This window comes from Lasioglossum baleicum, chromosome 15 (genome assembly GCF_051020765.1).
Source record: "Lasioglossum baleicum chromosome 15, iyLasBale1, whole genome shotgun sequence".
NCBI classification, from domain to species: domain Eukaryota; kingdom Metazoa; phylum Arthropoda; class Insecta; order Hymenoptera; family Halictidae; genus Lasioglossum; species Lasioglossum baleicum.
Genome location: NC_134943.1, coordinates 582,478 through 597,635, shown reverse-complemented (window position 1 = coordinate 597,635; position 15,158 = coordinate 582,478). Strand labels below are relative to the sequence as shown.

The 15,158-nt window shown below is 36.9% G+C and overlaps 1 long non-coding RNA gene across 1 annotated transcript; it reads left to right on the top strand.

Annotated features, from left to right (window-relative positions):
- Positions 1–9,583: 9,583 nt before the first annotated feature.
- LOC143216310 (uncharacterized) lies at positions 9,584–14,747 on the top strand. Its single transcript, XR_013010547.1, has 2 exons — positions 9,584–9,686; positions 9,835–14,747. It is a non-coding gene; the product is annotated as an uncharacterized LOC143216310 (long non-coding RNA).
- The last annotated feature ends 411 nt before the right edge of the window (positions 14,748–15,158 follow it).

The following is a 15,158-nucleotide window of genomic DNA, read 5'->3' as shown; positions in this document are numbered from 1 at the left end:
ACGATATCCTCGTCTACAGACTAGTTCGGATAATCGAGGTTCTACAAAATCGTGGACTACTCGAGTAATTCGAAACTGAACTGTATCGAGCTTGGACTCGATTTAACCGGAAAAGTGTGACGACTATGTTTGTAAAAGTAGCATAACAGAATCCCTAAAAACAACAAAGTTCTGGATAATGTTATCCTCATCTACAGACTAGTTCGGATAATCGACGTTCTACATTATCGTGGATTAAACGAGTATAAATCTAAACCGAATTGTATCGTGTCTGTTCTGATTTGAATGGGAAAAGAGTGACGATTATGTTGGTAAAAGTTCTATAAAAGAATGTCTAAACTCGACAAAGTTCTGCATAATTATATCCTCGTCTGCAGACTAGTACGGATAATCGAGGTTCTACATTATCGTGGATTAAACGAGTATAAATCTAAACCGAATTGTATCGTGTATGAGCTCATTTGAATCGGAAAAGAATGACGATTATGTTGGTAAAAGTACCATAAAAGAATCCCTGAAAACAACAATGTTCTGCATAACGATTTCCTCGTCTACAGACTAGTTCGGATAATCGAGGTTCTACAAAATCGTGGACTAATCGAGTATAAATCTAAACCGAATTGTATCGTGTTTGAGCTCATTTGAATCGGAAAAGAATGACGATTATGTTGGTAAATGTACCATAACAGAATCCCTAAAAACAACAACGTTCTGGATAATGATATCCTCATCTACAGACTAGTTCGGATAATCGACGTTCTACATTATCGTGGATTAAACTAGTATAAATCTAAACCGACTTGTATCGTGTTTGAGCTCATTTGCATCGGAAAAGAATGACGATTATGTTGGTAAAAGTCCCATAAAAGAATCCCTGAAAACAACAAAGTTCTGCATAACGATATCCTCGTCTACAGACTAGTTCGGATAATCGAGGTTCTACAAAATCGTGGACACATCAAGTAATTCTAAACCGAATTGTATCGAGCTTGGACTCGATTTAATCGGAACAGTGTGACGACTATGTTGGTAAATGTACCATAACAGAATCCCTAAAAACAACAAAGTTCTGGATAATGATATCCTCATCTACAGACTAGTTCGGATAATCGACGTTCTACATTATCGTGGATTAAACGAGTATAAATCTAAACCGAATTGTATCGTGTTTGAGCTCATTTGAATCGGAAGAGAATGACGATTATGTTGGAAAAAGTCCCATAAAAGTGCGACGAGGCGATACCTCGTCACGAACATCATATGAACAGGAGCGATCGCTCGCACCTATATTTATAGATGTTCTCGACACCAGCGCGCGCCAATCACCGCCGAGACCAAGCGCGCGCCAATCGGAGAGCGCCGCGCTTTCGCGCGCTATATAAGTCGCAGCGGAATACCAAGCCGGCGGAGTCCGCCTGGAACCACTCCCGTGCACACCGGATTGTACGAGCCCTTTTCAGAGCTATACATCCGTCCAGAACGCAGGCTGGAAGCACAAGTTCCAGGAGACGACTCTCCTCCGTATTCCCGGCTCCCGGAGATCGCCGTGCCATCGCCTTGGCTGGACCGGACCCGTCGTGTCGGTGTGGTGGGCACGAACACCCTTAGGTGCTTCTAAGGTGCGTGCGACTGTAACCCGTCGCTCAGGTGCTTCTGTGCGAGGGTTACGGCACTACTCGGCTCTCCGACCGTCCAGCACGGAGCGACTGGCCTCCGGCTCTGTCCGTGATTCGAACCTCTGCGGTTAAACGTCGCGATTTGGTGTGGCGGCGGCGGGTGCGAACCTCTCAGATGCCTCTGAGATACGTACGGACCGTGGTTTGTCTCTCAGGTGCTTCTGAGGGAAAACCGCGGCGCCTGCGCTGCGTCGGGCCGCGACCTCCGACCGTATCCTGTCACCTCCCACCTTCCAGCGAAAACTCGTAGCGACCCCGCGAGGTCCCGCGTCGTCCGATACCGCGCTTACTACCGCCGAATGTTCGGAACCGTCTCCGCGAGCGCGTTCAATGCGTACCAGTACCCGTTACTTGCTCCTGACCGCCTGATCGCTTCGTAATTACCAGTTTATAATTATCGCCGGATTATCTTGTCTGTTCCTCACTAGACCAAGGACGCCGATCCAGCTAACAAGAGGCCGCAGGCTCCTTCCGCTGTCAACGCGGTCTACGCGATATATATAGATATATTTTTGTTACGCGGCCGGATTCGCCGGTCTGCAGGAAAGGTTTTGAGTTGCATCTTATTTCCCTTGAACCGCACTAAGCGGAATAAAGTTTAGTTCGTTACCCGATTTCGTCTCCATTTCATTTATTCACCTGCGAACCCTGGTTCACTCCTAAGCTACAGGGCAACACGAAATCGGAACGTTACAAAAGAATCCCAGAAAACAACAATGTTCTGCATAACGATATCCTCGTCTACAGACTAGTTCGGATAATCGACGTTCTATATTATCGTGGATTAAACGAGTATAAATCTAAACCTAATTGTATTGTGTTTGGGCTCATTTCAATCGGAAAAGAATGACGATTATGTTGGTAAGAGTTCCATAAAAGAATCCCTGACAACAACAAAGTTCTGCATAACGATATCCTCGTCTACAGACTAGTTCGGATAATCGAGGTTCTACAAAATCGTGGACTACTCGAGTAATTCCAAACCGAATTGTATCGAGCTTGGGCTCGATCTAACCGGAAAAGTGTGACGACTATGTTGGCAAAAGTCCCATAAAAGAATCCCAGAAAACAACAATGTTCTGCATAACGATTTCCTCGTCTACAGACTAGTTCGGATAATCGAGGTTCTACAAAATCGTGGACACATCGAGTAATTCCAAACCGAATTGTATCGAGCTTGGACTCGATTTAACCGGAAAAGTGTGACGACTATGTTGGTAAAAGTACCATAACAGAATTCCTAAAAACAACAAAGTTCTGTATAACGATTTCCTCGTCTACAGACTAGTTCGGATAATCGAGGTTCTACAAAATCGTGGACTACTCGAGTAATTCCAAACCGAATTGTATCGAGCTTGGACTCGATCTAACCGGAAAAGTGTGACGACTATGTTGGCAAAAGTCCCATAAAAGAATCCCAGAAAACAACAATGTTCTGCATAACGATTTCCTCCTCTACAGACTAGTTCGGATAATCGAGGTTCTACAAAATCGTGGACTACTCGAGTAATTCCAAACCGAATTGTATCGAGCTTGGACTCGATCTAACCGGAAAAGTGTGACGACTATGTTGGCAAAAGTCCCATAAAAGAATCCCAGAAAACAACAATGTTCTGCATAACGATTTCCTCGTCTACAGACTAGTTCGGATAATCGAGGTTCTACAAAATCGTGGACACATCGAGTAATTCCAAACCGAACTGTATCGAGCTTGGACTCGATTTAACCGGAAAAGTGTGACGACTATGTTTGTAAAAGTACCATAACAGAATCCCTAAAAACAACAAAGTTCTGGATAATGTTATCCTTATCTACAGACTAGTTCGGATAATCGAGGTTCTACAAAATCGTGGATTAGACGAGTATAAATCTAAACCTAATTGTATTGTGTTTGGGCTCATTTCAATCGGAAAAGAATGACGATTATGTTGGTAAGAGTTCCATAAAAGAATCCCTGACAACAACAAAGTTCTGCATAACGATATCCTCGTCTACAGACTAGTTCGGATAATCGAGGTTCTACAAAATCGTGGACTACTCGAGTAATTCGAAACTGAACTGTATCGAGCTTGGACTCGATTTAACCGGAAAAGTGTGACGACTATGTTTGTAAAAGTACCATAACAGAATCCCTAAAAACAACAAAGTTCTGGATAATGTTATCCTCATCTACAGACTAGTTCGGATAATCGACGTTCTACATTATCGTGGATTAAACGAGTATAAATCTAAACCGAATTGTATCGTGTCTGTTCTGATTTGAATGGGAAAAGAGTGACGATTATGTTGGTAAAAGTTCTATAAAAGAATGTCTAAACTCGACAAAGTTCTGCATAATTATATCCTCGTCTGCAGACTAGTACGGATAATCGAGGTTCTACATTATCGTGGATTAAACGAGTATAAATCTAAACCGAATTGTATCGTGTATGAGCTCATTTGAATCGGAAAAGAATGACGATTATGTTGGTAAAAGTCCCATAAAAGAATCCCTGAAAACAACAATGTTCTGCATAACGATTTCCTCGTCTACAGACTAGTTCGGATAATCGAGGTTCTACAAAATCGTGGACTAATCGAGTATAAATCTAAACCGAATTGTATCGTGTTTGAGCTCATTTGAATCGGAAAAGAATGACGATTATGTTGGTAAATGTACCATAACATAATCCCTAAAAACAACAAAGTTCTGGATAATGATATCCTCATCTACAGACTAGTTCGGATAATCGACGTTCTACATTATCGTGGATTAAACTAGTATAAATCTAAACCGACTTGTATCGTGTTTGAGCTCATTTGCATCGGAAAAGAATGACGATTATGTTGGTAAAAGTCCCATAAAAGAATCCCTGAAAACAACAAAGTTCTGCATAACGATATCCTCGTCTACAGACTAGTTCGGATAATCGAGGTTCTACAAAATCGTGGACTACTCGAGTAATTCCAAACCGAATTGTATTGTGTTTGGGCTCATTTCAATCGGAAAAGAATGACGATTATGTTGGTAAGAGTTCCATAAAAGAATCCCTGACAACAACAAAGTTCAGCATAACGATATCCTCGTCTACAGACTAGTTCGGATAATCGAGGTTCTACAAAATCGTGGACTACTCGAGTAATTCCAAACCGAATTGTATCGAGCTTGGACTCGATTTAACCGGAAAAGTGTGACGACTATGTTGGTAAATGTACCATAACAGAATCCCTGAAAACAACAATGTTCTGCATAACGATTTCCTCGTCTACAGACTAGTTCGGATAATCGAGGTTCTACAAAATCGTGGACTACTCGAGTAATTCCAAACCGAATTGTATCGAGCTTGGACTCGATCTAACCGGAAAAGTGTGACGACTATGTTGGCAAAAGTCCCATAAAAGAATCCCAGAAAACAACAATGTTCTGCATAACGATTTCCTCGTCTACAGACTAGTTCGGATAATCGAGGTTCTACAAAATCGTGGACACATCGAGTAATTCCAAACCGAATTGTATCGAGCTTGGACTCGATTTAACCGGAAAAGTGTGACGACTATGTTGGTAAAAGTACCATAACAGAATTCCTAAAAACAACAAAGTTCTGGATAATGATATCCTCATCTACAGACTAGTTCGGATAATCGAGGTTCTACAAAATCGTGGACACATCGAGTAATTCTAAACCGAATTGTATCGAGCTTGGACTCGATTTAACCGGAACAGTGTGACGACTATGTTGGTAAATGTACCATAACAGAATCCCTAAAAACAACAAAGTTCTGGATAATGATATCCTCATCTACAGACTAGTTCGGATAATCGACGTTCTACATTATCGTGGATTAAACGAGTATAAATCTAAACCGACTTGTATCGTGTTTGAGCTCATTTTCATCGGAAAAGAATGACGATTATGTTGGTAAAAGTCCCATAAAAGAATCCCTGACAACAGCAAAGTTCTGCATAACGATATCCTCGTCTACAGACTAGTTCGGATAATCGAGGTTCTACAAAATCGTGGATTAGACGAGTATAAATCTAAACCTAATTGTATTGTGTTTGGGCTCATTTCAATCGGAAAAGAATGACGATTATGTTGGTAAGAGTTCCATAAAAGAATCCCTGACAACAACAAAGTTCTGCATAACGATATCCTCGTCTACAGACTAGTTCGGATAATCGAGGTTCTACAAAATCGTGGACTACTCGAGTAATTCGAAACTGAACTGTATCGAGCTTGGACTCGATTTAACCGGAAAAGTGTGACGACTATGTTTGTAAAAGTACCATAACAGAATCCCTAAAAACAACAAAGTTCTGGATAATGTTATCCTCATCTACAGACTAGTTCGGATAATCGACGTTCTACATTATCGTGGATTAAACGAGTATAAATCTAAACCGAATTGTATCGTGTTTGTTCTCATTTGAATCGGAAAAGAGTGACGATTATGTTGGTAAAAGTACCATAACAGAATCCCTAAAAACAACAAAGTTCTGGATAATGATATCCTCGTCTACAGACTTGTTCGGATAATCGAGGTTCTACAAAATCGTGGACTACTCGAGTAATTCCAAACCGAATTGTATCGAGCTTGGACTCGATTTAACCGGAAAAGTGTGACGACTATGTTGGTAAAAGTACCATAACAGAATTCCTAAAAACAACAAAGTTCTGGATAATGATATCCTCATCTACAGACTAGTTCGGATAATCGAGGTTCTACAAAATCGTGGACTAATCAAGTAATTCTAAACCGAATTGTATCGAGCTTGGACTCGATTTAACCGGAAAAGTGTGACGACTATGTTGGTAAATGTACCATAACAGAATCCCTAAAAACAACAAAGTTCTGCATAACGATATCCTCGTCTACAGACTAGTTCGGATAATCGAGGTTCTACAAAATTGTGGATTAGACGAGTATAAATCTAAACCTAATTGTATCGTGTTTGGGCTCATTTCAATCGGAAAAGAGTGACGATTATGTTGGTAAAAGTTCAATAAAAGAATGTCTAAACTCAACAAAGTTCTGCATAATTATATCCTCACCTACAGACTAGTTCGGATAATCGATGTTTTACTGTATCTTAGATTAAACCAGTATAAATCTAAACCGAATTGTATCGTGTTTGAGCTCATCTGAATCGGAAAAGAATGACGATTATGTTGGCAAAAGTCCCATAAAAGAATCCCAGAAAACAACAATGTTCTGCATAACGATATCCTCGTCTACAGACTAGTTCGGATAATCGAGGTTCTACAAAATCGTGGATTAGACGAGTATAAATCTAAACCTAATTGTATTGTGTTTGGGCTCATTTCAATCGGAAAAGAATGACGATTATGTTGGAATGAGTTCCATAAAAGAATCCCTGACAACAACAAAGTTCTGCATAACGATATCCTCATCTACAGACTAGTTCGCATAATCGAGGTTCTACAAAATCGTGGACTACTAGAGTAACTCCAAACCGAATTGTATCGAGCTTGGACTCGATTTAACCGGAAAAGTGTGACGACTATGTTGGTAAATGTACCATAACAGAATCCCTAAAAACAACAAAGTTCTGCATAACGATATCCTCGTCTACAGACTAGTTCGGATAATCGAGGTTCTACAAAATTGTGGATTAGACGAGTATAAATCTAAACCTAATTGTATCGTGTTTGGGCTCATTTCAATCGGAAAAGAGTGACGATTATGTTGGTAAAAGTTCAATAAAAGAATGTCTAAACTCAACAAAGTTCTGCATAATTATATCCTCACCTACAGACTAGTTCGGATAATCGATGTTTTACTGTATCTTAGATTAAACCAGTATAAATCTAAACCGAATTGTATCGTGTTTGAGCTCATCTGAATCGGAAAAGAATGACGATTATGTTGGCAAAAGTCCCATAAAAGAATCCCAGAAAACAACAATGTTCTGCATAACGATATCCTCGTCTACAGACTAGTTCGGATAATCGAGGTTCTACAAAATCGTGGATTAGACGAGTATAAATCTAAACCTAATTGTATTGTGTTTGGGCTCATTTCAATCGGAAAAGAATGACGATTATGTTGGAATGAGTTCCATAAAAGAATCCCTGACAACAACAAAGTTCTGCATAACGATATCCTCATCTACAGACTAGTTCGCATAATCGAGGTTCTACAAAATCGTGGACTACTAGAGTAACTCCAAACCGAATTGTATCGAGCTTGGACTCGATTTAACCGGAAAAGTGTGACGACTATGTTGGTAAATGTACCATTACTGAATCCCTAAAAATGACAAAGTACTGGATAATGATATCCTCATCTACAGACTAGATCGGATAATCGACGTTCTACATTATCGTGGATTAAACGAGTATAAATCTAAACCGAATTGTATCGTGTTTGTTCTCATTTGAATCGGAAAAGAGTGACGATTATGTTGGTAAATGTACCTTAACAGAATCCCTAAAAACAACAAAGTTCTGGATAATGATATCCTCGTCTACAGACTTGTTCGGATAATCGAGGTTCTACAAAATCGTGGATTAGACGAGTATAAATCTAAACCTAATTGTATTGTGTTTGGGCCCATTTCAATCGGAAAAGAATGACGATTATGTTGGTAAGAGTTCCATAAAAGAATCCCTGACAACAACAAAGGTCTGCATAACGATATCCTCGTCTACAGACTAGTTCGGATAATCGAGGTTCTACAAAATCGTGGACTACTCGAGTAATTCGAAACTGAACTGTATCGAGTTTGGACTCGATTTAACCGGAAAAGAGTGACGATTATATTGGGAAAAGTTCAATAAAAGAATGTCTAAACTCAACAAAGTTCTGCATAACGATTTCCTCGTCTACAGACTAGTTCGGATAATCGACGTTCTACATTATCGTGGATTAAACGAGTATAAATCTAAACCGACTTGTATCGTGTTTGAGCTCATTTGCATCGGAAAAGAATGACGATTATGTTGGTAAAAGTCCCATAAAAGAATCCCTGAAAACAACAATTTTCTGCATAACGATATCCTCGTCTACAGACTAGTTCGGATAATAGAGGTTCTACATTATCGTGGATTAAACGAGTATAAATCTAAACCGAATTGTTTCGTGGTTGTTCTGATTTGAATCGGAAAAGAGTGACGATTATATTGGTAAAAGTTCAATAAAAGAATGTCTAAACTCAACAAAGTTCTGCATAATTATATCTTCGTCTACAGACTAGTTCGGATAATCGAGGTTCTACAAAATCGTGGACTAATCAAGTAATTCTAAACCGAATTGTATCGAGCTTGGACTCGATTTAACCGGAAAAGTGTGACGACTATGTTTGTAAAAGTACCATAACAGAATCCCTAAAAACAACAAAGTTCTGGATAATGTTATCCTCATCTACAGACTAGTTCGGATAATCGACGTTCTACATTATCGTGGATTAAACGAGTATAAATCTAAACCGAATTGTATCGTGTTTGTTCTGATTTGAATGGGAAAAGAGTGACGATTATGTTGGTAAAAGTTCTATAAAAGAATGTCTAAACTCGACAAAGTTCTGCATAATTATATCCTTGTCTGCAGACTAGTTCGGATAATCGAGGTTCTACATTATCGTGGATTAAACGAGTATAAATCTAAACCGAATTGTATCGTGTATGAGCTCATTTGTATCGGAAAAGAATGACGATTATATTGGTTTGGTATGGACATGATATTTGGTCCCCTCAGGGTTTCAAATTCATTTACCAATCCTCTTCCTTTTTCCACTCTCACCATCGCCTTATCAGCGGGACCTACTGTTTATGGTGGGTTCCGAACCACCTTTTTGCCAACAACAAGTGAAAAACACCCCTGGTGGGTCACTTTCTGGTTTTTGACCAGACGGTCACCCATCCTAGTGCCGATCACGTTCCACGTTGTTTAACTTCGGTGATCTAACGAGAACCGGTGCTTTCAACTTTTTTTTTTTTGAAGATTTTTATTCAAAAATTCAATGTATACAAAGGGTTTTTACATTGATCAGGGTAGAGAATAAGCTACGTGAGTTTTTCTAGTCTTAAATACATATTGCCTGGTCCCTTAGTGACGCTCACAACCATATCTTTACATTAACTTAATCTATCAGTTTTACTAGTCTTTATCTCATAACTTATATACTAATTAACATTTGTAATTTTGTTTTTCTTAGTTTTAGTTTCCGCAAAAAAAAGTTAAAAAAAGGTAACGGTTTGGTTTCTGATCTTCAGGGTATCGAGAAAAAAAGGTTATGGTAACTATTTACACTATCTACACTATTTACACTATGTACATCTATACTCCTAAAAAACAAGACAACTAAACGAATAGAAACAATAAAAAAGCATAAAACTAATTAGTCCTACCTATATTTAAATATTTACAACAGTTTTCAAGATTAGTTGTTTAACCACCAATATCTTTTTTTATTTTTGGTGTAACAATCTTTGATATCTCTATCTGGAATTGCCGTGTTGTATAGGATTTTGTGTGTTGTGTTCATACTGTTTATGTTTGGTGGGTACATTATTCTTTTGTCGTTAGATTTTCTATTTAGGTGGTATATTATTGGAATGTTGTTATTGTCTGTAATTCTGCCTGTTTTATCTAGTAGAAGAAATGCTTCGGGAGGAATATTGCCTGTTTCGAGTGTTTTTGTGTAATATTCATCGTGTGGGTATAGTGATGTCATGATCAGATTGTTCCTATCTATTTTGTTTGATTTGGCGAAGTAGTTTCTTATCAGTTTTATTATGTGGTTGTCTATTCTTGGGATGTTTGCTTTGTTATATAAGTTTTTGCAACTTTCATATTTTAAGAAGTTTGAATGGCTACTCCTGTACATGTATGTACAAGCTCTAAGGCATTTTCTTTCGAATGCTCTTATTTTTTCCATTAGGTGCGGGCTTATATTATACCATATTGGGCATCCATATGTGATGATAGGCCTGATTAACAGCATATAACATAGGATTTTAATTTTTGTTTTTAGGTATTTTGAGAAGAAGATTCTACTGTTTGCCATGAAGGCTTTTCTTGCTTTTTCTAATTGAATTTTTACGTGTTTAGTTAACATCAGACGATCATCCAGATGTACACCTAAGTAACGGACTATATCTTTGTGTGGAATGCTTGTATTGTTTGATTTTATTTTGAATAATTTATATGTTTTTCGAAATGTTTGACATTGGTTTGTTAATTTCCGTCTAAATAAAATTGTTTCGCATTTTGTGGGATTAATCTTTAGTTTCCATGTCATATAATAGTCATTAATTTTGTTGAAGATTTCTTGCATTTTTTCTTGTAATTTGAATACGTTTTTTCCTTTTATGTACACTATGAGATCGTCTGCGAAAAAGAGTACTTTTATATCATTTGAATCTAGAATATTGAATAGTTTTGGGATGTCTGCATTATAGAAGTTGAATAATACTGGAGCCGTTACAGTTCCCTGCTGTAGACCGTCGATCACATCAAACAGTTCATTTTTTTTGTTATCTAAGGAAACAAAAAATTTTTTATTGTTTAGCATGCTTGCAATTATTTTTATAAGATGGGCTGGGCATCCCTTTTTGTTTAATTTATATAGTAGGCCCTTCACCCATATTGTGTCGAATGCCTTCTCTAAATCTATTAGACATGCTGCTACACTTTCTTTGTTGTCTATTGCTTCGTGTATATCTGAAGTTAATTTTTGTAATGCATGTACGGTGCTCATTTTGTATCTAAATCCGAACTGTTCGTCTGGGATTATTTTAATTTTCTCGTAAAATGATTCTAGTGAATTTTTTATTAGAATTTCGAACACTTTAGATATGTTCGGTAGTAAACTGATTGGTCTATAGCTTGTGGGTTGTGTTGGATCTTTTCCTTTTTTGCAGATTGGTATGACCTTGGCCGTTTTCCATTCATTTGGGAAATAAGAATTGTTTAGGCAATTATTGAATAGAATTGTGTACTCGTCTATGATTCGACTCGGTAGATTCTTTAGAACTATATTAGGTATTTTGTCCGGTCCTGCAGATTTTTTATTATTTAGTGTTTGAAATATTCTATCCATCATGTATACGTTTGTGAAGTATTTTGGGTCTTCGTCCCATGAGGGATTCGTTGCTCGGTTGCTTTCTGTGAACTGTATTAAGCTTTTCCCCGTTATCGTTGCTTCTTTAATTTCTTCCATTAATTTTTTATTATGTTCTTCGATAAGTTCTGTGAGTCTTCTTTTACCTAGTTCTTTGTTTTGTGAGTAGACTGCTGCAAAACTTGCTCCAATTACATTCATTTTATCTTTTTCGTTTGTTATGATGAAATTATTTTTTTCGTTTTTGTATATTGTGTCTAGCGGGATTTCTGCTTCTTCTATTATCTTTGTGTTATTGTTATTTATTTCTAAATTTGGAATTTCTATTTTGTTCTTTTTTCTGAAAATGGGGTTCAATTGTGGGAACGTTTTATTTGAGTGTAAAGGTATCTTTTTAATCTTGTTTTCCCAGTATCTGTTTACCGATGATTGGAATTCTTGTTTGATTTGAATTTTACACCTTTTAATTAATTCTTTTGTTTCTTTTATTATAACGTGAGCTTGAATAGATGGTTTTCTATATTCGTTATTTAAAATAGAGATCAATTTACTTTTTGTCTTGAGTAAGTCTTTAATTTTTCTATTCAAATACATTTCAGTGGAGTTGTATTCTGTTTGTTTGGGTACGTGTCTGTCAATTGCTTTTTCTATTGATTCATTAATTAGTGCTAGTCCCTCGTCAATTTCTTGGTTTGTTAGATTTCTGTCTGCCGGTATACTATTGTTGTAGTTCGTGGTTAAATACTTTTTGAAATCAGGCCATTTTGTTTTATTATATATGAGTGGTCTGTTTGGTGTTGTAAAACATATTCTGTCTTCTTTGTTTGGGAGTGAAAATTGTATGTTGATTGCCCTATGATCGCTATCCATAATGATTGTTTTTATTGTGTTATCTGTATTTACATTGTGTAAGTTTATTCTGCTGTCAATCAGACCTACATCAATATATGAGTTGCCCCTATAAAATGTTGGTATATTTGTATTTTTTAGAGACATTCTGAATTGGATACTATTATCGTCTAGCCAGTTTGCGAGAGCTAATCCTCTGCCGTTATAATAATGGTTTTTCCAGTTTGGATGCTTTGCGTTTAGGTCGCCTGCTATAATATAAAAGTTGTTTATTTTTTCTAATTCTAGCCATTTTACTATATATTCTAGTTCGTTTATGAATTCTGTAGATTCTACTCCTGGCGCATATATTGATATAATAAATAAATTGTTATTGTTACTTATTTTAATTTTTAAGATAACTATTTCTATAATACTTAAGGTTTTTGGTATCGTTATGCTTTCAAATTCTATTTCCTTTTTGACTAGAATAGCTACTCCTCCTCCATTTGCTGATTTTCTGTCGTTCCTTATCATTCTATAATTGTTAAATTTGGGGCAGTGTTGCTGTTTTAGTTTTGTTTCATTCAATAGCAAGAAATCTGGATTCTTTTGATTTATCATTTGTGTTATGTTATGTCTTCTTTCGTTAGTTACTATTGAGTTAACATTTGCTGATATTAAATTATAATGTATGTTATTTGGTGTGTTGTTTGCGTTAGCCATTTTGTGTGTCTGTGATTGTTATGTTTTCGTCTGTTTCGTTTATATCTGTGTCAATTCCATGGAACATCCGTCTTAGTTTCTCTATGTTGTTTGTATTTTGTGTAATTAGGTTTGTATTTTGTGCAATTAGGTTTTCAATTCTGTCCATTCGTTGTATGAAGAATTCTTTGAATTCAGCTAAATGGTGATCTGTTTGCTGTTGTTTGTATACAATTGTGTCTGCATTTGTTTGTGTTGGTTGTTGTGGTAATGTTGTATTTTTACTTTGTCTTTGCATTGTTTCGTTTTGAGTTCCTATTTGTAATTGGCTATGGTTGTGTATATTATGTTCCCCACTTGTGAGACATTGTGAATATGTTTTATTTGTTTGTAATCTTTGTTGTGTGAGAAAGTTATTTCTATTTCCTAAAATTGCATTTCTTACTTCTATTTTTTTATTTTTGTTCATTAAAAATCTGTCTTTTATCTCTTTAAATTTTGGGCATCCTTTATAAGATGCGGGATGACCATGACTTCTACATCTAACGCAAAATAACTTATTTTTATCGATAACCTCATTTTTTGCTATGGTGCATTTACCGGGTTCGTGGTTATTTTCGCATTTCACACATCTGTAATCTAGTTGGCAGTTTGCGGCCGAATGCCCTGCTCTTTGACAACGCGTACATATTATTGGCTCTTTTTTTCTTATATTTTCCCAGCTGATTGCTTGATTTAGAATATATTTAGTGCTGGTTAACATTTTCAAATCGCTGTCTGGTGAGATTTGCACAATGTAAAAAGGTAACTGTCTATTGTTTTTAGATGACTTGATTGTTGAAAAATTCGAAATTTTTAGGATTTCTACGTTTTCTAAATTACTTTTTCTAAATTCATCTAATATTTCTTCCGTCGAAAAACTACTATCAATTCCTTTTAATAATATTGTTTTTGGTTTTATATTCTTTGGTGTGTAGGAAAAGAATTTTATTTTCCTTTGTTTCAGCGTTTCTACTACCTTAGTATACTCTTCTATTTTATCTAATTGTAAATAATGTTTTTTGCTATTAACGTGCTTAATTCTAAAATTGTTTAATCCTAAAGTCTCTTTGGCTATTCTATATGTTACATTTTGCGAAGATTCGTATATATGTATTACCGGAGGTTTTACTGCTTTTGTTACCTCTGACTCGTGTTGCTTTCTTTGGTTTGATGTCTGTGTTGGAGTTGGGTCAGTCCTAGTACCTGTGATCCCTGTTTCTTCTTCTGTGTTTAGGTCCTGCAGTTCGTCTGTGTCCATCTGTGTGTTTATGGTCCCTCCTGGGCCCGTTTGGTCGGCTTGGCCTTCCCCTTTGTTTCCGAGCCTCGTTTTCTTGGGGGTTGATTCCGCTGTCCCTTCGATGTTGGTGTCCTTATTTGGTATAGCGTTTTTCGATGTTTCGTCTTTATCTATATTCCCTCTACCTGGGTTTTTCCTTTTCGCTGTTTCTGTTCCGCTAACTTCTGTGTGTCGATATGCATTTCTTGCCTTCTCTTCTTCTAGCTGTTTAGTTAGTTTTTCGATAGTATTTTTTAGGCTATCTATCATTTGTTGCATATCTTCTTTGTTTTTGTCTCCTCCTTTCTTTGGTGCTTCTTTGAGTTTTTTTGTACTACTTTGTGTTTTTGGCATTTTGGCTTCACGTGTTTTCAGACTAGTATTTAATCGATGCTTCGTTTTTTCTGTAATTATCGGTTTTGGTTGCACTTTTATTCTGTCCTTTTTTGTTTTAAGGATTTTGATTAATTTATTATCGAGGGGGAGAGCAGTTCCGTCTAGCCATTCTTCATTTTTAACCGCCTTTATTATGTTATTAAACGCTTTTTTGTTGATCCCCTGGTCT